The 23,824-nt window shown below is 35.4% G+C and overlaps 1 protein-coding gene across 32 annotated transcripts in view; it reads left to right on the top strand.

Annotated features, from left to right (window-relative positions):
- Positions 1–23,824, top strand: part of NRXN1 (neurexin 1) — a 1,076,423-nt gene that overhangs the window by 401,049 nt on the left and 651,550 nt on the right. The window lies entirely within an intron of this gene.

Genomic DNA, 23,824 nt, shown 5'->3' with positions numbered 1-23,824 from the left:
AACCTTTAAATTCAGTATTCTACTGCTGTTTACATAGGATTGGGGGAAGGGGGGCAGCTCATAGAACATTATGAAAAAATTAAGTTCCTCTTCTTTACTAGTCAATAAGTAATTCACAGTTGAAATTTGCATGGAAAGTTGTATAGCTATAAAAGTTGTATAGTTATAAAAGAAAGTCACACAAAAAGAGGTATTGAGTCTAAAGTTAAGCTAAATGACTTGTTCATTTTACATACATGCTTTAGGCGTTATACAGTGGTGACTTGCTTGAGCATTAAAGGGAAAAAAGAAGAAAAAAAAATTAGGCTACAAGAGAAAGAGCAACTACATAAAACAAACAAACACAAAACAAAACAAAAACAAAAAACAAAATGAGTATTTAATGAAATAATTTTGTCCCTATATTTTTAATATGTTCTGATGGAAGTAAAGCTGTTTCATTTGTGATCTGGTGAGTTTACTTGGTATTTATCTGAGCAATATTATCAGACAAAAAGATATCAATAATTTCACTCATCATTCTCAGCTGTCATTGTCTGTTGTAACTGTTTATAGGATTGGAGTTTGTTGGAGCCTAGGGAAAGAAAGAAAGTCCTTGAATTCTAATTTTTATGAATATTTTCCATAAAAGCTGTCTTAATTTTCATTCAGATACAATTCAATTTCTTCTGGCTAGTAAAACCAGAGGTTCTTCTTACAGTGTATGACTGCAATTTAATGGTGTAGACTTCTAAATTGCAAAGTTGAATAAATTTGAATTTACCATTTGTTAGTCATAGGTGCTGTTGGTAAGCAGTGATGTACTGTAATTTAGTTTAAAGTAAATATTTTAATAATATAAACTTGATTCAGGTAAGTGTCAGTAAAACCAATAACTGCTATATTATCCTTCCCTGTCTTCCATTTACATGAATCTACTGGATATATCATTTCCCAGTATGTGGAAAGTCCTAAGGGGGATTTTAAAATGTTATAGTTTTAACAAATACAAGGGGATGCAGTTTTGAAAGGCTGAATTTACCTGTGCTTTGTGGTGAGCACAAAGAAGTGATTGATTGCCTCTCAGAGAATAACTTTTATTCATTGCAAATATGTAGTATGATCCAGATCTGCATTAAGCTCTGTAGAGAATAATAGACTAATAATAATAAAAAGGCTACTTTTTATTATTAGTTCTGTAGTACTAACATTGCCAGAACATTTATTTTGTGCCTAGTGCTATCTTAAGGTATTAATTTTATTACTTGCATTTTTCAAACAAAGAAATTGAGGTTCAAAGCAGGTAAGTTTCTTGAGGAATATCACATAGCTAATAAGTAGTAAAGCCTAAATTTTAATCAAGAAAGTCTGATTTCAGAATCTCTTGTGCTCTTAAACTACCATAATACACCTTATCTCAACAGAAATGTTTGTTAGGGTCCTTAAAAGATTGTAAAAACTTGCAAATTCATTAAAAACCAAAATAATTTTTACAAATGTAGGATAAACTGTGAGGAGTGACGTATTACATTGTATGGCACAGTTATACCCATTCGAGTTTTAAAAAGGGTGAGATGAGTGAGACTTCTGGCAGACAAGGATGATAGACAGGAGAGTTAGAATGTGAGAGTCTCCAAGAATGGCTGATTTAGACAGACAAGGGATCCTGAAAGTATATTAGGTTAGGGAGAAGTATGATAAAAACATAATTAGATTTTATAGGATTTCTGAAACTCTCTTCTGGTGATGGGTAGTGGGGGAGCTAGAATCATACCCCTATTTTGCATTCACTGTGAACCATCTATTTCACCTTCACTGTGAACCAGGCCAACCTACAATCAGCCGCCATGCCCTGCTTTATATATAGAAATTTAATCCTACAACAGACTAGAAAATAAAAATAAAACAAAAACAGAAATTCAAGGATATCTAGAAGAAATGAGAATCTGGCTAAAGAGCTTTTTTGGGCATCCTGTAAAAAAAAAATGAGGATTTCTGCAGTGAATACCTGAGTTCAGCTGAAACACTTGGTCTTCTAACAATTCTGCATGGCAAGACAACTTCTTGTGTGTATAAAACTGCAATTAATTGCCTTAACTTGAAATGACAGTTTCAAATTCAATCGTGCTTCAGATTAACATTATTAATGCTTAAATATCTGAGTTGATACACATGAGTGCCATCTCTTTATTTTTAATCTCAAAGTATTATGGGAGTACAAATGTTTTTGAATACATGGATTGCTTTTGTAATGCTCGAGTCAGGGTTAAAAGTGTGCCTGTTACTCAGATAGTGTTCATTGTACCCGTTAGGTAGGCTTTCATTGTACCCATTAGGAGGTTTCACAGGACTTCCTCTTTTCACTTCTCACAAAACCCAGCTCCAACAAACAATTCTTTAAATAATGGTGAAAAGGGCTACTGTTCTTGAAATAATGGTGAATCGAGGTGAGATAACTCTTAAAATAATGGTTATTTTAAAGGCTCTGATACCGACTTCTTGGAAATACCCAGGTAGCTGGGCCTCAACATAGATTTGTCTGCCAGAATCCTTTCAGGCTGTCTCCTCCCTTCCCCCTACTTGATTTCCTTTGAGATTTACTTCCCTCTAAGCACATGTGTGCTCACAAGTTAGTCCCAATTTAATAGTGAGTAGATGTGGTGTTTCTTTTTCCATTCTTTAGATGCTTCACTTAGGATAATGGTCTCCAGTCCCATACAAATTGTCACAAAATGCATTGAATAATCTTTCTTCATGGCTAAGTAGTATTCCATGGTACACATATACCACATTTGTTAATCCATTTGTGAATTGATGGACATTTGGGTTGATTATACATCTTTGCAATTGTGAATTGTGCTGCTATAAATATTTTAATTCAGGTATCTTTTTTGATAAAACGACTTCTTTTCCTTTGGGTAAATATACAGTAGTGGGATTGCTGGATCTAATGGTAGGTTGACTTTTAGTTCTCTGATGAATCTCCATGCTGTTTTCCATAGAGGTTGTACTAATTTACAGTCCGACCAAGAGTGTATAAGCATTTCTTTCTCTTTGCATCCACTCTAGCATCTATTGTTTTGGGACTTTTTAATAAAAGCCATTCTGTATGGGGTAAGGTGATATCTCGTTGTTTTGATTTGGACTCCCCTGGTGATTAGTGAGATTGAGCAATTTTTCATATGTTTATTGGCCATTTGTCTATCTTTGTTTGAGAAGCTTCTATTCATGTCTTTTGCCCACTTTTTAATGGGGCCGTTTGATTTTTTCTTGCTGATTTGCTTGAGTTCTTTGTAGATTCTGGTTATTAGTCCTTTATTGGATATATATAGTTTGTGAATATTTTCTCCCATTCTTTAGGTTGTCTGTTTGCTCTGTTAATTATTCCCTTGGCTTTGCAGAAGCTTATATACCTCTTGCTAGATTAACCAGGAATAGAAAGACTCAAATAAGCTCATTCAGAAATGAAAAAGGAGATATTACAACCGATAACCACAAAAATACAAAATATCATCTGTGAATACTGTGTAAATCTCTATGCACATAAACTCAAAAATGTAGAGGAAATGGACAAATTTCTGGAAACACACAACCTCCCACAATTCAATCAGGAAGATATAGAATTTCTGAATAGATCAAAAATGAGCAATGCAATTGAAGCAGCAATAAAAAATCTTCCAATGAAAATAAGCCCAGACCAGATGGATTCACAGCCAAATTTTACCAGACTACAAAGAAGAGTTGATACTCATTCTGCAGAAATTATTCCATAATATTGAGAAGGATGGAATCCTCCTCAACTCATTCTATGAAGCCAGTTTGACTGTAAAACCAAAGCAAGGAAAGAACACAATAAGAAAAGAAAACTACAAACCAATATCCTTTATGAATATAGGTGCAAAAATCCATAATAAAATACTAGCAAACCAAATTCAACAGCATATTAAAAAAAATAGACCATGACCAAGTGGGCTTCATCCCAGGGATTCAGGGATGGTTCATCTTATATAAATCAATAAATGTGATTCAACACATAAACAGAAGCAAAAACAAAGATCCTATGATCATCTCAATAGATTCAGAAAAAACATTTGACAAAATTCAGGACTGTTTCATGATAAAAGCCCACAACATAACTAGGCTTAGAAGGAATGCATCTTAAAATAATAAAAGCCATACATGACAAACCTATAGCCAGCATTATTCTGAATGGGGAAAAGTTAAAAGCATTCCCACTAAGAATTGGAACAAGACAAGGATGCCGACTTTCACCACTTTTATTCAACATAGTGCTGGAATTCCTAGTGAGAGCAATCAGTAGGAGAAAGAAATTAAGAGTATCCAAATTGGGAAAGAGGAGGTCAAACTATTGCTTTTTGCAGATGACATGATCTTATATCTAGAAAACCCCAATGATTCTGCCAGGAGACTCCTGGAATTGATAAATAAATTCAGGAAAGTCTCAGATTAAAAAGTAAATGTTCACAAATCAGTAGCATTCCTATATGCCAGTAACACTGAAGTTGAGAGTCAAATCAAATACTTAATACCATTCACAATTGCAAAAAAGAAAATAAAATACCTAGGAATATACTTAATCAAGGAGGTGAAAGATCTCTACAAAAAAAACTATGAAACTCTGAGGAGAGAACTCACAGATGATACAAACATGTGGAAAAACATATCATGCTCATGAATCGGTGGAATCAACATTGTTACAACGTCCATCATACCCAAAGTATTTTACAGATTCAATGCAGTCTGCATTGAAATACAAATATCATATTTTATAGATCTAGAAAAAATAATTCTACACTTTGTGTGGAACCACAAAAGAGCCAGAATAGCCAAAGCAATCTTAAACAAAAGGAACAAATTGGGAGGCATCACATTACCAGACTTCAAACTATACCACAAGGCTATCATCACCAAAACAGCATGGTATTGACACAAAAATAGAGACAAAGACCAATGAAATAGAACAGAAAATCCAGATATAAAACCATCCAAATGTAGCTAACTGATCTTTGGCAAAGCAGACAATATATACTGCAGAAAAGAATCCCTATTCAGTAAATGGTGCTGGGAAAATTGGATAGCCACATGCAGAAGAATGAAACAGGATCCATATCTCTCACCACTCACCAAAATTAATTCAAGATCAATAAAGGACTTAAATACAAGGCATGAAACCATAAGAATTCTAGAAGAAAATGTTGAAAAACTCTTCTAGACATTGGCGTAGGCATAGAATTTGTGAAGACAACTCCAATGGTAGTCACGGCAACAATAAAAATAAATAAATTGGACTTTATTAAATTATTTATCTCCTTTTATATTTGCCTTTTAGATGAGATTGGGCACATTCAGAGTGGTATGGCCATAGACTATATTGGTCTTTCAACTACAAAAACCACAATAGCAAAAAAAGGCAGGTGATCTTCCAAGACATTTAGTTTGCAGCTAGTAAGTCCATAAAAGGAGGATTCAGTCATGCTATTGTCTCTGTAGGGTTGGGATACAAATCACTCTTCTTCAGTTACTGGACACTTCCACTTCTCTCCTTTCCAGAGCCTGGGGTATGTGTTTGGAGCAAGCACTGCCAGTTTTTTCTTGATCTGTATAATCTTTTTCACTTTATTTCCTCCTGAACACTAGATGGTAGATGGATATAGGCACAGCCTATAAATCAAAACATACCTCAATTGGGGCCTTTTAATAGTTCATAGTTTCCATCTATGTCTGAACTGCTATATATTTATAATGTCCTGCTATTCCTACTTCTGAAATGAAATAGTGATGAAGTATCATGGATTTTGAGTTAAATCGCTTTATTTGGGATAGTTCAGCTTTGTACAGTTACTGCAAAGAAAGGAATATGCCCATGTTCTTCTCACAGAATCTCTCTTAACAGTAAGCCTATGTAAATTTGCCCAAATTGTATCTTAGACTTCCTGGCCTGAAGCACATTGCATGTATGAAATTTTAATTATAGTTTCATTAGCTGGCTCATAACATTTTTTATTTCAATTTGGTGTGTGATCCCTCTTAGGATAACCAATCCTGAAGGAGAGTCTAATAACACCTTGTCTGAGGTCAGAGAAGAGATTTTAGAGAGTCAGAAGAGGAAGGATCCTGAAAATCATTCTGCGAGTTCAATCTCCTTATTTTAGAAATGGGGAAACAGACCTAGAGGAGTTGACTAAGAGCAATGAAGGTGTAAGGCAGGATTAGAACATAGAATCCTCTCAGGTGAAATATGATACTTGAATGGTTGGCTTTGTTTTATTATAAACAATGAAACTCATGGTACAAAAATAGAGATGGCCTACCACTCTCACTAATTCACATTTTCATTCTTTAAAGATTAAAGTAAAAAAGAAAATTGCTCTACATATTGAAACAACCTATAATCTAATGCTCTTTAGAAGCAACTTAGATCTTTCACTATGTGGTATTTGATAATGTCTACTTGAAATGAGACTTTGCTCGCATGTAGAGCAACTAACCCTCAGTAAGAAAATTACTTTTTTATGTGATTATCAAATTTCAAAATAAAATAAAATTAGTTAAAAATAATTTGCAAAGTCTATCTTGAACTTCATATAATACTTTGTGTAAAATGAGAAGAAACTTTGAATGACCAGAAGTTTCAAATAGAGAGATCAAAGTGTTATTAAAACATTTATATTTTCATCATAAATAAATCTTCGGAAAATATTTGGGCTCACCAAAAATTATTTTCATAGATATAAATTTGAGAAAAGTTAAAGGAAAAGTTGAAGATAATGAGTTCCTCTATATAGGGTCCATATCTATGAAATTCCTAGAGGATAGTAATAGCTCATTAAAAATATGCTTTTCAAATCTGATTTTTGCTAATGCAACACTAACCATGGTTTGACAGAAACACTTGTTTATATTTTTTCCATTTTTGCTAATGTTGGGTAAGTTGAAATATATGTTGCTTAAGAATGTTTGATTATTTTAAATTTAGTTTTTCTAATTAGCAGTTTTTGAGTGACTGCTACAGTAGAAGAGGAAATTAGAAAATGCTGCAAAAGAGAAATCATGGTGTCTGAGTGATACACTTGGAGTTTGAGGATAGTTACAGCCTTGCCTATTCACTTTAGAGCACTGGAAAACATTTTCCTTCATAAAAGCATCACAGTTAATTCCTCAGGTGCTCATTAGAGATATTTTTTAACATCTTCAAAGATAGATGAAAAATCTCGCTAATATGTGTTTTTATCCCAGTATTTTGACGATGAGGGTTTCTGTAGTAAGTGACCGTCAAGGAAAGGTCATGCTGCTCCCTTATTAATCTTTCCTCAATATCAGCTCCTGCTATTATGTATTTCTTAGTCTCTTTTCGTCTCTAAAATGCTTTGAAACACCTATTTCCATCCTGCATAGTAAAAATTATTTAGCACATTTTATTAGTAAGGAAATGAAAGTGAAGAGGTAGGAAAGGATTGTGTGTTCAATAAAACAACCTAGAATCCTTTATTTGAAGTTTGTTTTTGGTCATATGTACCTGCTGGGTATTTTACAATCAGTGGAGTGGAGACACACTGCCTGTGTGAGGTAATTTAGAGTGCTGCCACTAAAAGGTGCTAGGATTGAGCCTAAGGAAGTATTCTAGAGAAAAAGAAAATTGAGTGAAGTGCCAGGGTGGGGAATTAAATCCCTACTGAAAATTTCATCAACCTAATTAGATCAGCTCAGTCTTTAATTACACTTAGAAACATTTATCACTGAAAATCTAGAAGATGCCATAAGGTGGATAAGGTTCAGAAAATATCATATCTTATGTAAGCATTTTACCCATCTGTGGAAAAAAAAAAATGGTTGCTTTTTAACTGTAATCAGGATGGCCCCCTCTGCCATATGCAATGGCCACACTACTGTGTACAAGTATCAATACTGGGAAAGAGGTCAAATATTATATTTCCTTTGTGCAAATGCCCCTTAATCCTTTCTTTTTCTCTTTTGGACAACAGAAAACTTTAGAAAATTGTGAAGGTTTCCCAATTTATCCCCTTTTTTGGGTCCTCAAATGTGCTGTTCTCTTTGCTCAGAGAGGAATAGAGTACCTGTCATTTACACATAGGAACACAAACTCCTGGCAGAATTTGCATTTTCGGTCATTTTCCAATTTCAAAATGAAAGGCTTTGTGACCTGATGGAAAAATTGACCTGGCAGGAACTTGGAGGATAAAGAGATCTTCAGTGACATCTGTAAATCCTGCCATATGGAAGAAGGGAGGACTTCTTTAGTTGGCAGGGACCTCCTCATATGGGCTCCAAAGTCATGATTAAACAACCTCCCCCTGGGTTTTTATTTCCTCTAGACTCTTCCTTGTTGAGGTTCCTGACTGACTTTCTTCTCTTACTATGTTGTCACAGTCAATATATTGGTTGGTAGCATTTTACAATTTGTTTACATTGACTTTTCCACATGCCTCATTCATTCTTTAGGGAAGAGAATTGCTTTTTGCTTCCTGAATTCACTTTTTCTGTAACATTTTCCATACAGATCTACATGTTTTTACTTACCGTATTAATATGCAACTACAGATAATACTACCTTGATTTTGTGTGATAATGTGTTTTCACTTGAATGAATGATTTTAAGGTAGGTTTTGCTAATGCCCACAAGTAGCCTATGAGAAAACACAAAGGATTTCCCTTAACACAAGGACATACACATTGTCCTGGCTGATAGAGAGAGGAGGCTCAATTTTTGACCAGCTAAAACTGATTGTGGCTACAGCCTAACTTTCATATTAAAATTGTGTAATGCAGGAACAGATATTCATTATATAGTATGTCATTTTGTTGTTTTAGCTGAAATGAGCTGACTTATAGAGTAACCATATTCTTGTAATGATTGTAGTATGTATCTAGGCTAAGTTCTTTGGCCATTCTGTTTTGTCTTAGCAAGCACTAGAGAAGATGCCCTGGGGCTGAATGACAGCCCCTGCTCTGGGCTGCCTTTGTAGAAGCAGAATCTTGGTTTAGTGACTGAGAGAGAGTCTGGTTTAGCCTGTCTGGAGTGTAAGCAAATGGGCCTACAGTGTTTTGGGCAGAAGTTCAGGTCTAGACAGAAAATAAATTTTCTGCACTTGATTTAAAACCTAGATGATGGTAGATTTGCAAGCTTTAACAAGAAAACATGATGGAGTATGTTTTGACAAATTCTTATATGCCATTAACCTGATTTATTATAGGACCAGCCTCATTTCTGCCCAATCTTGGAAATACTGAAATGTATTTCAACTCTTCTGCTGTACTAAAGGGTCAGCACTAAAATGCAAACAGAGGCCAATTACCCTTGCCTCCTTTCATGTATGGAATAGCAGACCAGAGAAATCTCCATTTCCTTTTAGGGGTCTTCCCAAGAACTATGTGAGGTAATAATAATAATAGTTTTGTTATGCAAATAAGGACTCTTGAGACTTCAGCAAAACTTATGACTGTGAGTGGGAGGATTGGACCCTGACCTGGATTTCCATCCCTGAGTTGATGCTCCTGCTTGTAGAGCACATTGCCTGAGTGAGAGCATCCAAACAATGGTATCAACTCTGTGGTGCCCAATTGTGCCTATGAATGTTCTAGGCAGTATACAAATGGACGCGAAGAGTCAAAGCTCTCCCTGGAGGGTTAGAGAATCAGCAATTTACAGAGTAATAATAACATATTAAACATATTTTATGTCTCATACAACATCTAGTGAGTTACTCAATAGGCATGTGCATAAGGGCATTGAGAACACAGTAAAACAATTTACTTTTAGGAAGTAAATTAATGAAACTGTGAAATAATTTGACATTCAGTACTTCAAACATATTAGCAAGGGAGTCATGGAAGAAGAAAAAACAATTTTGGTGAATTTCTGTTATTTTATCTTTACTATAGCTTTTATTATTAAATTACATAGAGTGATGTACCATCAATTTTCAGTGCTTTATGAATTCAAAGGAAATACTTTGAGCATGACAATAGGTGTGCACTAATACAATCCCTATTTGACAAATGAAGACACAGAGACAGGAGGAGTTAGGTAACTGACCTGGGGAAAACAATTGGTAAGTAGCAAAGCCAAGATTCTAACCCAAATAATCCCACCACAGAAACCTTGCCCTTAACTGCTACCCTATGTGGCTTCCCATATCATAGTGTAATCTCACTTATCTCTCTTCATTCTGTATTTTTATAATGATAAAATTAAATTAAATGAGCTTCATAGGAGTCTTGAGGGAAAGAAAACACAAAATGCGGCTTAGATTGCTAGGTTGTCAGAAAAGGTACGATCTGAAGGGAAGAGAAGAAACAGGAAAAATTTCTCAGATGCCTAGCTATTTATGAGGTTTCAGCAAAACCCCGCACCCCCAACACACACACAGTTCTAATTGGTATTAAGCTGTTACTTCTGTGAGTCTCATCCCCGCTCTGACAGCCTGCACACCTTACCTCTTCTAAGGGCATAAATACATAATAATACTTGCTACAACCATACACACAGGGATGCACAGTAAATACATCTGGGAGTACTTTCTAGATTTCTATGAACTCTTGGCTTTGTACATTGCTAAGACTACATTCACTTCTGTGCACCATAGCCGGGGGGCCAGAGAAATGAGCAATTGTGGCAGAGTCCAGGCACCTTGCCATTGACATTCCTCTTCGAGATTGAGTTCAGGGAGTCCCATCTGCTCAGGTCCCCAAGGAACTGGAACTCAGCTCTTTAGTCCACAGAGCATCTGGTGAGCTCTTGTCTGGAATTCAGATTTTTAAACATAGCATTCTCCCTTTTAGGGGAACCACAGATTTTTATTTCCCATCGGTTTCGGCAGATGCCCCATAGCCTGGAACTGTATCAGCAGTTGGCATAATGAATTGTAGTGCTTTCAAATATCAAGCTAGCATAACATGGTCTGGTAGGGGGTTCAGTGACATTTTAATTCTGAGGACTTGATACATTTTATAGAATATGACATTTTTCAGCCCAGCAGAAGGCAGTAATGAACAATGTCTAAAACTGATCATTTCTTCTTAATTTTAGCACCTACTGGAATATCTTGTTTAAATTTCTCCATTTGCTTATACATTAACACCTGCATGTGTGCATTCAGTTAGTTGACATTAATCAATATCTAGGATGTGCCAGGCTCTGTGCTAGACACTTGGGACACATATATAAGATAATACATTCAGAAATCTGGAGGGAGAACCAAATGAAGAAATACAAAATTACAATACAAGCTCCATAAGTGAAATATGAAAAATTGCTCTAGAAAAATAGCAGAGGCTGCCAGAGGAAATTGGTAATAATTTCAAAGAGCAGGTAATAAAGTAATCTGAGTTACACTTTGTTTCTCTTCGCTCAGCTGTATGCCAAGTATGATATTATACAGGATTGAAGCACAATGAATTAGTTCCTCTCTCAGGATTGGAAAAGAATAGGAAAGATAAAATGACATGAAAGGTTAGAAAACACACTGCAAAGAAAAAGGAAAAAAAGCTTCATATAAATGTAAGTTTGTTACTTTACCAAGTTTGAGCCATATTTTTAAGAAATCTGAAATCCATCCAGAACAAAAGGAATATTTTGGATTTCCTCTTAATTTCTATCATGAGATGATATACTCTTGTCTTTAGTTCATTGGATCAAAGTGCTTATGTTTGCAAGAAAATCGTTTCTGTACATGGTAACTGGTATTTTTTTTTTCAGGAACATGATCACTACTGAAAAACATTTAAAACAAATTAATTGCTTTAAAATAAAAATAATTCTCTTATTCAGAAGTATGTGATTTTTAATAATAGGAAAATGAAATTTTTATCTTTGTTGAGTAAATATTCTGGCCACAGAGAAATTGTTGACTCTGAGTGTTCAGTTTCATATGTATTTAATGACTGTGTACTATGTACCAGGGTCTTTGTGACCTATCAGGGACATAAGCTGATTAAGTTGACATAGGTCATCTAGTCAAGGTCATGATAAGTGAATTGCCCTTCAAATAAGTAACTATTTTTTTTTCTGAGCCTAAGTTTCTAAATTTGGATCAAATAGAGATAATGACCCATGAAGATAACTCATGACATTAAATTAGTTAAGATGAACAGTGTTAGAATCAGACAGACCTGCATTCCAACCCTGGCACCCTAAACTTGGTAGTTATATGATGTGAGACAAGATATTTAATGTTTCTGTGCTTTAATATTTTCCCATTCAAAGGATTAAGTGAGACTATGTAATTGAAGCACTGAGGATAGTGCCTGGTATATTATAACATCTCGATAGAATATAAGCTCTATGAATATTCTCCTAATATGGTGAATATTAGCTATGATTATATTGCAGACAGGACTGTTCATGGACATATGACCTGTGTAGTCACACAAGGCTCCACACATAAAAGGACCCCTCTCTTTATTTAATATCTTCTTATTGCCATCTTGGAATTCTTAATAACTTGTGAACAAGGGTCTCCTCATTTTCATTTTACACTGACCCTACAGGTATGAGGATTGTCCTGATTGCAGATGAATTTATGAGATTTTGCACACATTATCTCATTTTAAAAGTTATTTAACTGTGGTAACAGCTTTGTGAGAAAATTGAGTTAACTTGGAGATCACAAGTTATGGGTTTAACATTATCAAGGATGCATCCCTAATATGTAAAAGAATTCAGAAGAAAACCTCTGTTTATCAACCCCAAGCTCAGTGTGATTTCTTCATTTCTTTCCCTAAATTACAACATCCACCTGCTGATATATCAAAAATTCATAAAGACAATTAGGCAACTTAGAATTTTTAGAAACAATATGAGTATCTTGTTAAGGAACGAACTGGGAGTAGGCACTTTATAGTTCAAATACAAGTAATTCTTTGAGTTTGTAAGAATGTTATTATTGTCATCATCAGATTCCAATTAACATTACTTTTTGGAAACAACCACTGTCTTCTCTGCCTGTCTTCACTACCTCTAACCAAGCAGAGTCTCTGCCTGAGTCTTAAGTGCTTATTTGAAAAAGTAAATTGCCCTTATTTGTTAACATTTTCTTCCCTAGCGTTCGGTCATCAAGGATTGAAATCAATCCTTCATTATTTTTATTATTTAATACTTTTTGGTTTGTTATTTATGAATAAACATATTCATATAAAATTACATAGGAACATATATTGGAACAATTATGAAACAAGAGCGTGCAACTAACAGCTATAGTTTTTATGTAGTTTAAAAGGAAATAAAGCCCATTTACAACTCCTAGCCCACTTAGAGCTTTGCTATGCAAGGTGTGGTCTGTGAACCAGCAGCATGAGCATCACCTGGGAGCTCATTAAAGATGAAAAGACTCTTGCCCCTCCTCAGATTTACTGAATCGGAATCTACATTTTAATACGATCCCCAGATGATTTCATATGCATAGTAAAGTTTGAGTGTTTGAGCTAGAGCATATCAATCACCATATTTATTGACATCATTGACCATGGTGGTGCACGGTTATTTTATGTATCACTAAACACTGCCATGTAACCTGGGTAAGTACGCACTTCAATTGCAACTCAAATCTGGATTTTAGAGATGTTAAAATGTAAAACACTGTACAACTTAGTAGCTCAGGAGGGTCTCTGAAGCTTACACGTAGCGTCTCAGCATCTCAAAGCACCCAAATCCCACAGAAACTCTCAATTCTCTACTAGATGGGCTTGGCCTTCTTACTGGAGATGGAAGTCAGGATCCTCTCATCTGATCACACAGAGGGCAGATGAGCCACGTGCACACACACAGGGATAATCTCCTTAACGAACCAAATTAGGGACAGCTACAGTCTGGGAATGAAGTATATTTACTATCCAAGTAATAAGCTTTTGATTCTGAAATAATTGGAACTAAGCCTGTGACCATTAAAGTAAAATGCCTGTGTGTTTTAATAACAATTTAAAACTAGGTCTCCTATCCTTTTATTTGATTTTTAGAGTACTGCTTTCATAGCAAAATTCTTTCTCTTGCCAAAATGCTGAAAATCACTGTGTGCAGGTTGACTTGGGTTAATTATCATTTCTGCATGGTAATATTCTTAGGCCGAATTCCATATATACTCTTTATTTTTTTAGGCCGTGGTTTATATAGGATTATTTTACCTTAGCACAATTTGCTAACTTAAACAGATTTCTATACATTTATTTCCATTTTAACGACTTTGTAATATAATGGGTTATGCCCTAAAGAAAGTAAGCTCGTCCTTGGATGTAAATTAGACAGTTGGGGATTTGAGGCATTAGGGACCATTTAGGGAAATGCTGCTTCTGCATCATGAATTTTATTATCTACAGAGCCCCCTAGAGGCATCCACAAAGTATAGCACCTCTCTAAACTGAAGCACTCCTGGCCTGGAACTTTTTTTTGGTGACTAAATGAACAAAGGCTTTAACACATAAATAGGGAAACCGTTATTCCCAGGAAGAGTGTCAGTGTGCACTTATGTCATGTTTATAAAAAGACAACCCTGTCTGAAGCCACGTGGCTGCAGACTTTGCAATAGAAGCAGCAGGTATCACAGACTCTCTCAAAATTTCTTTAGGACACCAGGATTTTGTGGCATTTTATATCTTTTTCCATTATCTTACCTTAAATCCTTAAATTTGTAATTATTTATTCTTGAAAACATATTCAAACTAAATTAATTAGGCTTTATTAGATTAGAATAATACTGAATAAACCACCATCCCCTTCACCCAGGAAAATGTAGCATTGTTTTCTCTTCATAATATTTTACTTGCAGAACTTTCTTTTTATCTTTGAAATACACCTAACACAGGAAGCAATTAAATTTGAAGTGCGATATGCAGAAGTGCAGTAGAGAAGATTTTTACATTCATATTATTTTTTCTTGAAGTGACACTTATGATCCTTGAGTTACTACATTCTTTTTTTTTTCAACTCTACAACTTTATTCTTCTTTAATTTTCAGTCTGACTAAGAGGGAACAACTGACTGGAGAATTGATGGGTGGCTTGGGAAAAGGTCATCTAGCCAAATAAATACACTCTAATGTGTGCAACTTTTCTTTCTTTATCATTATTTTATTGTAGTAAGTAGAGTTAACATGAAATCTACCCTCTTAGCAGAGTTTTCAGTATACAATACAGGTATTGTTATCTATACTTACAATATTATACAGCAGATATCTAGAATTTATTCATCTTGCATAACTGAAATTTTGTTAACTCGTGATTAGCAACTCCCCATTTCTCCCTCCTTCGACCCCCTAACAACTGTCATTCTCTTTTTTGCTTCTAAGAATTAGACCATTTTAGATATCTTGTATAGGTGAAATCATGCAGTATTTTTCCTTCTCTGCTGGCTTATTTCACTTAGCATGTCTTCATTCAAGGTACATTTTGTTGTCACATTACAGGATTTTCTCCCTTTTTAGGCTGAGTAATATTCCATTGTATGTATATACCACGGTTTTTAATAAATTCGTCTGTCAATGAGCATTTAGGTTATTTGCACATCTTGGTTATTGTGAATAGTGCTACAGTGAACATGGGAGTGTAAATCTCTTTTCAAAAATCCTGATTTCTGTTTTTTTGTATAAATATCCAGAAGTAGGATTGCTGGTTCATATGGTAGTTCTATTTTTAATTTTTTGAAGAATCTCCATACTGTTTTCTATAGCAGCTGCACCATTTTGCATTCTCACCACCTGTGTATATGGCTTCCACTTTCTCTACATCCTCACCAACACTTTATTCGTTTAACTAAAGTAGCCATCATGACAGATATAAGGTGATATCTTGTCATGTAGTCTTAATTTGGATTTCCCTGGTGATTACCAACATTGAGCATCTTTTTGTATACACACTGGCAATTTGTATGTCTTCTTTGAAGAAATGTTTATTCAAGTCCTTAGCACATTTTTAAATTGGGTTATTATTTATTTATTTATTTATTACTATTGAGTTGATATTTAAGGGTAGGGTCAACTTTTCTAAATATGTGCATTTATTCAACAAAAATTCACTGAGTGCCAACTATGTCTCAAGCACTTACTAGATTCTGAGTTTACAAATATAGATAATTTATACTGCCTTGCCCAGATTCCTAAGACCCACAAGAATAAAAATGAATTCCAATGCCTTTAATTTAGCAATAAAATATATTAAATGACTACAAAAAATTTGGCACTAGTGTAGATGCTATTTAAGGATAGAAGAGGAATTGAGACATGATATAAGAGAGATAAACATATAAGCAATTAAATACCTTTATTCTGCTTTTTCACTTCAACTGGAGTTTCCTAAAAAGATTAAGCCCCAAAGTCCTAAGATACTCGCTGTATATAATAGTGTTAGCCATGTATCATCCTTGAGAGAATTGAGAAAATAGTTACTCAAATCATTTTCTGTTTTCTGTGCTTCAGATAAAGATTCTGATTGAGAAAAGCTGAGTAGTAATTTTCTTCAGAGTAGATTGTGACTTTTATTTCTTTAGTGCAGGAACTTGGCCCATAGTAGGTGTTCTGTAGTTTTGGGGGTACATTCATTTTAATTACATTCAAATGAGATAAATTCTGTAATAGAGATTTATGCTACATTCTATGACAATGTAGTGTTCAAAGCATTTAAAGAAAAGCTTTCTCAAGGAAGTAATATTTGACCTTGGTATTGAGAGAAAAGTAGTATATCTCCAAGATAATAAAGATGTGAGCTACAAAGCTGAGACAGAGGAAAAGATGGAGAAATGGCATAGGTTAAAGACTACGTGATGTGTTTGGGGATGCCTGGAGTTAATGTGGCTAGAGTAAAGATGCATGGAGAAAAGAGGTGAACAATGGTGCTGGATAAAAATTGGGGAAAATGATGTTAAAATGGATAAAATGATGGCAGGATATTACTACTGCGAGAAAGGAATTGGATTTTACCCTGTAGGTCAGTGGTTCAAAATTTTATGTATCAGCATCACCCAAGAGGTTGTTAAACTACAGATTTATGTCCCTTTCAGTTTCTGATTTAACAGTGAACCCACATTTTTGACAAAAATTTAAGGTGATACAGATGCAAATGATGCAAGGGCTTTGGGTGTCATGGAGAGTTCCAGAAAGGTCTGTGATAGGATCAGCATTTAATAAGAATAATGGGAGAAAAGAGCGTAAGCCTCTATGTAAATATACTGAAACAGAGCAAATAGGAGATACAGTCAGATGTAGGATCAAAATGACTTGGTGAGTTTGGGAGAAGGAAGAATCAAAAATACCAATGCAAGCAAAATTTGCATATTTCTACCCAGACAAAGCAATCAAACCAGATATTGTTATTCTTCAGGATTAGAGTTAGGAGTGGAGAGCGCAGATGTTGGGGAGCATGAAAGAAGTAAGAAACTGGCTTTCCAGAATGCAGTTTTTAATCATTTAGATTGCACAATGATAAAAGTTAACCAGTTATGTGTGAAGCGTAACCCAGGACATTTTACTTAACCTCGATAAGCTCTAGGTTTTTCATCTGTCAAGTGAAGGATTAACTTTGTATATATTTCAATGTCCCTTTCCACAATAAGATTTGAGTTCTGAGTTAATATCCTTATGTGGTAGTGTTTGCAAACATAGAAATTTACTTTTTATATAAAGTTATCTTAAAATCCTTTCTCAAAAGTTATCTAGCAGTGCTAACATATCACTCTGAGTGACCTTAATTATCCTAAAAAGATACGAGAGATAAGAATTTTCTACCACTAGCACCTCCCTGATCAAAAGCAAAACAAAATACTCTTAAAATGGAAGAAAAAAGTGGGTTGAAAGAGATTCCTATCTGCCTGCTTAGTTTTTTTTTTTTTTGTTTTTCATTCTTTCTTTGTTCCCCCTTAAGGAGAGTTGGGCAAAGCATCCAGAATCAGATTATCAAGAGGCAACACAAGATGTGAAAGTCTTTCTCTGCCCAGGCCTTCACAGCCTTTCTGAGCCAGCCACCTCCTTTGATGCTAGAGCCCAGCATTCTCATTAAGTTCTACAGGCTTCCTTCAAACAGCCTCACTGCTTTCAACCTGTAGCTGGTCCCCCAGTCCAGTCATAGGGCATATGATCAAAACACATGGTGTTTTTAAAAATTCAAAATACTGGATGTGCTTCCCCTGCTACATACCTCTCTGTATTCTAGCAAAGGAAGATGGAAAAGTTCTGCATGCAGTTGCCTCATAGTTCATTGTAAATGATTATTTGATTCTGTAATGGGAATGGTGCTTGAAAGCAGATGGGAGATCTCGACCAGAGAAGAGATTTTAAGAATTATATCATTAGCAATTGATTGCTCAAAGGGTTTTTGACTGGAAATTGTTAGCAAGGACTAAGGAAATATAAGGTGCAGGCTATGCCTTATCTTCTGTCCCTCCTGGTTCCATGGCTAGAATCTATTAAACAACATAAATCAAAGAGTGTGAGGAGCCATCCACCTAGTAGGTCCTGTGATCACACGTACTAAACAGCATGTAAGTGTGGGAGGAGATTGAAGGGCCAGTGGAAGAGATAGATGAGATTCAAAAGTGCTTTCTTTTAATTCTGAGTCATTAAAATCTGTTTTCTTCTTTGCCATAATCCATGTTCCCCTTTATACTATGAAGAATAGAAAGTGTACCTAAGCCTTCAATAATAGTAGAAGAATGGAAGGAAAGGAGGGAGCAGGGAAGAAGAGAAGTAGAGAGAGAGGGAGGGGGGAGGGAAGAGGAGAGGGAGAAGGAAGGAATAAAGGGAGGGAAGGACAGAGGAAGGAAGAAAGGGGAAAAAAGAAAGAAAGAAGAGAAAGGAGACAAGCAAGCTTTCTTTTGATAATCCTCTTTTGTGGTGAGAACAATAATGTACAAAATTTTAAAATACAGACAACCATGCATGCACTGTGTTGGCTATGAGATCTCAGGACCAAAACAGCAACAACAACAACAAAAAATATGTCATCCCAGGTTGATAAAAGGGACAGAGAGAGCGAACATCTTCCACGTGCCACATCCTATTGGAAAGTGAATGAGATTCAAAGAAATTCTGCCTGGTGAAATTATCATGAAAATTAAAAAAATACATTAGGATAATTTCAATTTTAGATTTTTTCACCATTCTTCCAATCTGCACTTGCCAAAGATGAACACTTTAAATGTTTTCAATATCTGACTTTCTTAAAATTATATGGTAGAAGTTAAGGTCATGATTATTGAGAGTTATTGTCATAATCACTTGTGATAACTCAAGCCTTTGACCTATTATTTCATATATTTGACACCATTCATCAGAGTTTCCGTTGTTCCAGTAATATCCTGAAAAAACATTTGTCTAGCATGCATGTCAAACCAATATCATACTGTTTGAGGGGCAGATCCAAGAGTTACATTCTCAGAACCCTTGTTTGCGTATTCCAGATACTGCCTTTAGTCTGATGAATGCTTAAGCCTGTGGGATTTTTGTAACACTCTGATTTAATTTACCTGTAACTTTTTTTCCTAGGTAGCCATGTTATTCCACAAGCATGAAATGCTAACACTAGAGGAAAATATAGCAGTATATATCATAGTGGTTAGGAAAATAAACCCTCTAGTTAGATGAGGAAACTAAGGTACAGCAAGATTAAGTGACTTCCTCCAAATTATTTTCTTGTTGTGAAGATGTCTCATCAGTCGGGTATTCTTGACATATTCAGTAAGATATTCATCTTGACAAAATAATAACCATCTTGGTATTATAGAAGCATTCACAACATTACCCAATACTTCTTTTCCCAGATTTTTTATTCACAGATAAACTTGGAATGTGAAAAGCATTTTCCCATTGCTAGTTTTCTCAATCAGAGAAAGAATTCTTTCATGTCATTTTCTCTTTTCTTATTCTTACCAGAACTTTAATGATCACGTGATTCTACAAGCATCTCCCAAATTAACCTTGGCTTTCTTGGCTGTCATCATCTAGCTAAAAAGTTCATTGAGTTATATCAGAAAAAGGTCATGCTTCTGTTATTTCTCTATTAACTTTACTTCTAAGTAAAGTTGTGAGCTTTTTCAGAGACCATAAAACATGTCTTTCACATTACTTACTATTCCTTGGCACAGAAATCAAGTCTTAGTATTTTTACTTAGAAATTGTTCCCCTGAATTTTCATTTCCAACTATAACCAAACTCTGCAGGTTATACTATATCTATCACTGGAAGCATGTAACTATAAATTAGTAGAACTCAAATTAAGCAATCATACTTTAGTATGTATATCTGTATTTTTTAAGAAAAAATAGTTTATTTAGGTTTTTATTTTTAAGTTTTCAACAACATTCTGTATTTGAATAGTTCTTGCTTTTGGATTCAGGTATATCACTTCTAAAATATTATTTTTGTTCCTCATTTCATCTGAAACTCTGCCTAGATAATTTACAGTATTAATTTCTCATATAAGCAATCAATTTTCTTTCCTCCATTTGGTTTTGTATCTTCCAATTCCTGATATGCCATTCTGCTTTCCTTCAATTAGCTTTATAGTTATTGAGATGACTAAAAGCTACCCCACCCAGTGAGAAAACAATTATTCAAACATTTTCACCCTGTTTAAAATTCATTAAATTTCTATCCACAACTGGAACTATAATGCATATTTTTAGCTTCTTTTAGAAAACATCCAAACATTCCTGATGATTCCTTTTTCATCAAGTGCAAGTGCTTCATCCTCAATTAGCAGGACAATTTTCCAATCATGTATTCGCTATTGTGATGAAGAAATTATTGCTTGGTTTCAGAGATGTTGAATTACACAATTTTCAATGAGGAATGTTCCCTCTGAATTACTTCTGTTTCTCATTTCTCCTTATCTTTAAATTCTTCTTTCATGTAATACCCATAATATCTTTGGGAAATCACTCCTAAATATATTTTCTTTATTACATCATGATCTTTAAGGCAAAAATATTTATTATTTATATTGCACTTGGCATTGTTGGAGATATAAAGTTTCTCCTGAGATAGCTTAGCATTGTACCAAGAGGTCAGATTTCAACAGGTAAACATGTTTGTTTAGTACTTCAGTAAGCAGGGGCCACTTTCTAAAGACCCATCTTCTTTGGAGCCACGTGGCTTACCAGTTTTTATAAGGTCTGAATTTTTATCTCATGTTAGTGAGCTCACAATCTAAAAATGTGGTGGTTTGTTGCATGAGCTCTGGAGTAATACTGCCTAGGATTTGATTTGTTGTGACCTTGGACAAATAACTCATCTTCTAGAGCCCTCTGATTCCTTGTTTGCAAAGTAGAGATATACAACTACCTACTTCATTGGGTTTTTGTGAAGGTTAAAAGAGGTAGATAACGTATCTTTAAAAAAAAATAGGAGGGTTAGGCATTAGACCTGATAAATATGTATATGAGTGGCATCCAGGCATTTTACACATACTATCTGATTTTTATAATAAACATGCAGAGTAATTATTCTTCTCTATGATGTCTTAAAAATTAATTTAATTTAATTTGTTTTTTTATTGAGAAGAAGCCTCAAGGAAGCTAAGTAACTTGCCCAAGGCTGCATCTTATTAAGAGATTGAACCAGATTCAAACTAATTTGGTGTGATTTTAAAGCCTGTTTCTCTCTTCTGTGCTATGATGACAGGACAGTGGCAAGAAGAGTATTAGATAAGGGCAGGGAAAAGTGAGTTTTGTTTTAGATTCATTCCTTTTTTGTTTCACAAATTCACGGAGAGGAGATATTGAAGCTTTGGGAATGGGCGTGCTTATCAGGAAAGATAATGAGGATAGATAGGAAGAGACTCATTCATTTCTTTAGACTCATTTATATATTCAGCAAACATTTATTGGACATGGAAAGCCTTCTGAGTGTGCACTGGCTGCTCAGCAGCAAACAAGAAAACCCATTTTTGCAGTGCCTAAAACTGCTGCAGGTAGAGAGGTTCTTGTGCTGCTATGGAATACAGGACAGGTGCTCAAGAGAGAGAGAGAGATTAGGAGTCGTTCATATGGAGGAGATATTGAAGGTTTGGCAGCCTTCAGGGAACATGAATGGACATGCCCCTCTGGGAAGTTTAATGAAGAGAGGTTTTGGAACTATCAGGACATCAAGAAGCACCCACCTGAGGGAATAAGGGCATGAGAAGAAGACAGGGAAGAGAAGAGGTCAGATGGGAAAGGAGTATGCCAGGGTAGGGCACTAACTGAAAGACAGTTAAGAACACAGGAGGGGACACCTTGAGAGGGGCTTGTGGCTAGAGAGGGTGAGGTAGATCCTTGAAAGTAGATCCTCAGTGTGCTGCAACAAATAAGAAGACTCTGTACCCCGCAGACACATCAGTCAAAAGTTTGGGGGATTGTGATATGGCTAAAGATCTAGTCTTTTTTGAGGACAGAGACCCAGCTAAAGCCTAGGGCAGATCTGTGTCCCCACTTAAGACAAGTCCCTCCATATAACTTTGCTCATTAGGAATCATGTCCTAGGAGGTTCCTCACATGCCCTATAAAGACCTAAGGAGTAATCCAAAAATATTTCATTTTCTGGGCAGACTAGGGAAATCCCTGCTGCAGTGTCCTGTGTCAGGTGGGGCCCCTGAAGGCTGCCAAGCCAGATAAGCAGATGGGTCTCTTCTCCCAGGGAGAATAGGCAGAGCTCACCATCTGTTCCACTAGATACAAAGCTTTTTAATTTGTTCTTCTGACCTGGCTGAGCCCTTTCTTCTAGTAGTTGTGATAAAATTGTGGAATATACAGCATCACAGTCTAGGCACAATAAAATAGGGGAAAGAGTTAGGGATCTGGAAGTAGACAAATTTGCATTCCAATCCCAAGGCCAGAAGTTTTGGCAGATTTTACAACTTGTTTGAATGTTAGTTTTCTGTGTAATGGGAGTAGGAAAACAAAAGATTATTTTGACATGCATATCAACAAAGAAACAGAAAGAGAAACATAGAGATTTTTAATAGCATGACATGTATCATGAATGCCATTGACAGCTGTTATAGAAGACAGAAAATCTGAGAAAGGATGAGGCTCTGAGAAAAGTTGGTGGAGGTAACTTCGAAAGGACAGCTATTCTAAGAACTCAGATTATAAGAGGTTAAGAAATGAGTGGATGGTGAAGAGATAGAAGCTGTACTTTTTAATTTTTTTGTTTTTTCAGAAAGTTGGCAATGAGCAAAGGAGCGAGGTAGACTGTTGCTGAAAGAAATCTAATAATCTAATGCTGAGAGGAAGTTTTTAGCTCTTGGTCATAAGAGTGCAATCAAAGCAAATATGAAAACCAGTCTAATCTAGTAGGAATAAATATGCTTGCAAAAATGTTTTCTTACAGGAAGTCACTGGAAAGTTTTTAGGGAGTCATATAGAAAGAGAAATTGAAAAAGATGGAAAGAGAAATTGAGAATGATGGAAAGATAGAAATTGAAAATGATGGAAAAATGAGAGCTTTTCTACCATGTTGTTTATTCTTATTTTATAGCCTTCATTTACTTCTTGCATTATTTTAGCATTTTGGCCCTCACTTCTCTTTACCACAGCATGCTGGGGGAGAAATTATTAGGGAACGCAGATAATAATAGCAATAAAAATTAAAATAATATTTGACACTCAGCTCTTGCTCAGAAAAACACCTGGGATACTTGGCCCCTCAAATCCTCCCTTTCATGACAGAATTCCAAGTGATATTCTGAGGCAGCCTTTCCAATCTTCCTGGCACCCATCTTCCTGGGTGCTATTCTTTGATCCATTTCCATTAATCTTATATGTGCCTGCCAGGGAAGACTTGTCATAGTCGTCATCTCAAATGCTGACCCAAGCACCCCTGGATGCTATTAATGCTCTTCTGGTTCT

The sequence above is a fragment of the Microcebus murinus genome, chromosome 3 (assembly GCF_040939455.1).
Source record: "Microcebus murinus isolate Inina chromosome 3, M.murinus_Inina_mat1.0, whole genome shotgun sequence".
Lineage (NCBI taxonomy): Eukaryota > Metazoa > Chordata > Mammalia > Primates > Cheirogaleidae > Microcebus > Microcebus murinus.
The sequence above is the reverse complement of the archived record's forward strand: the minus strand, read 5'-3'. Positions and strand labels throughout refer to the sequence as shown.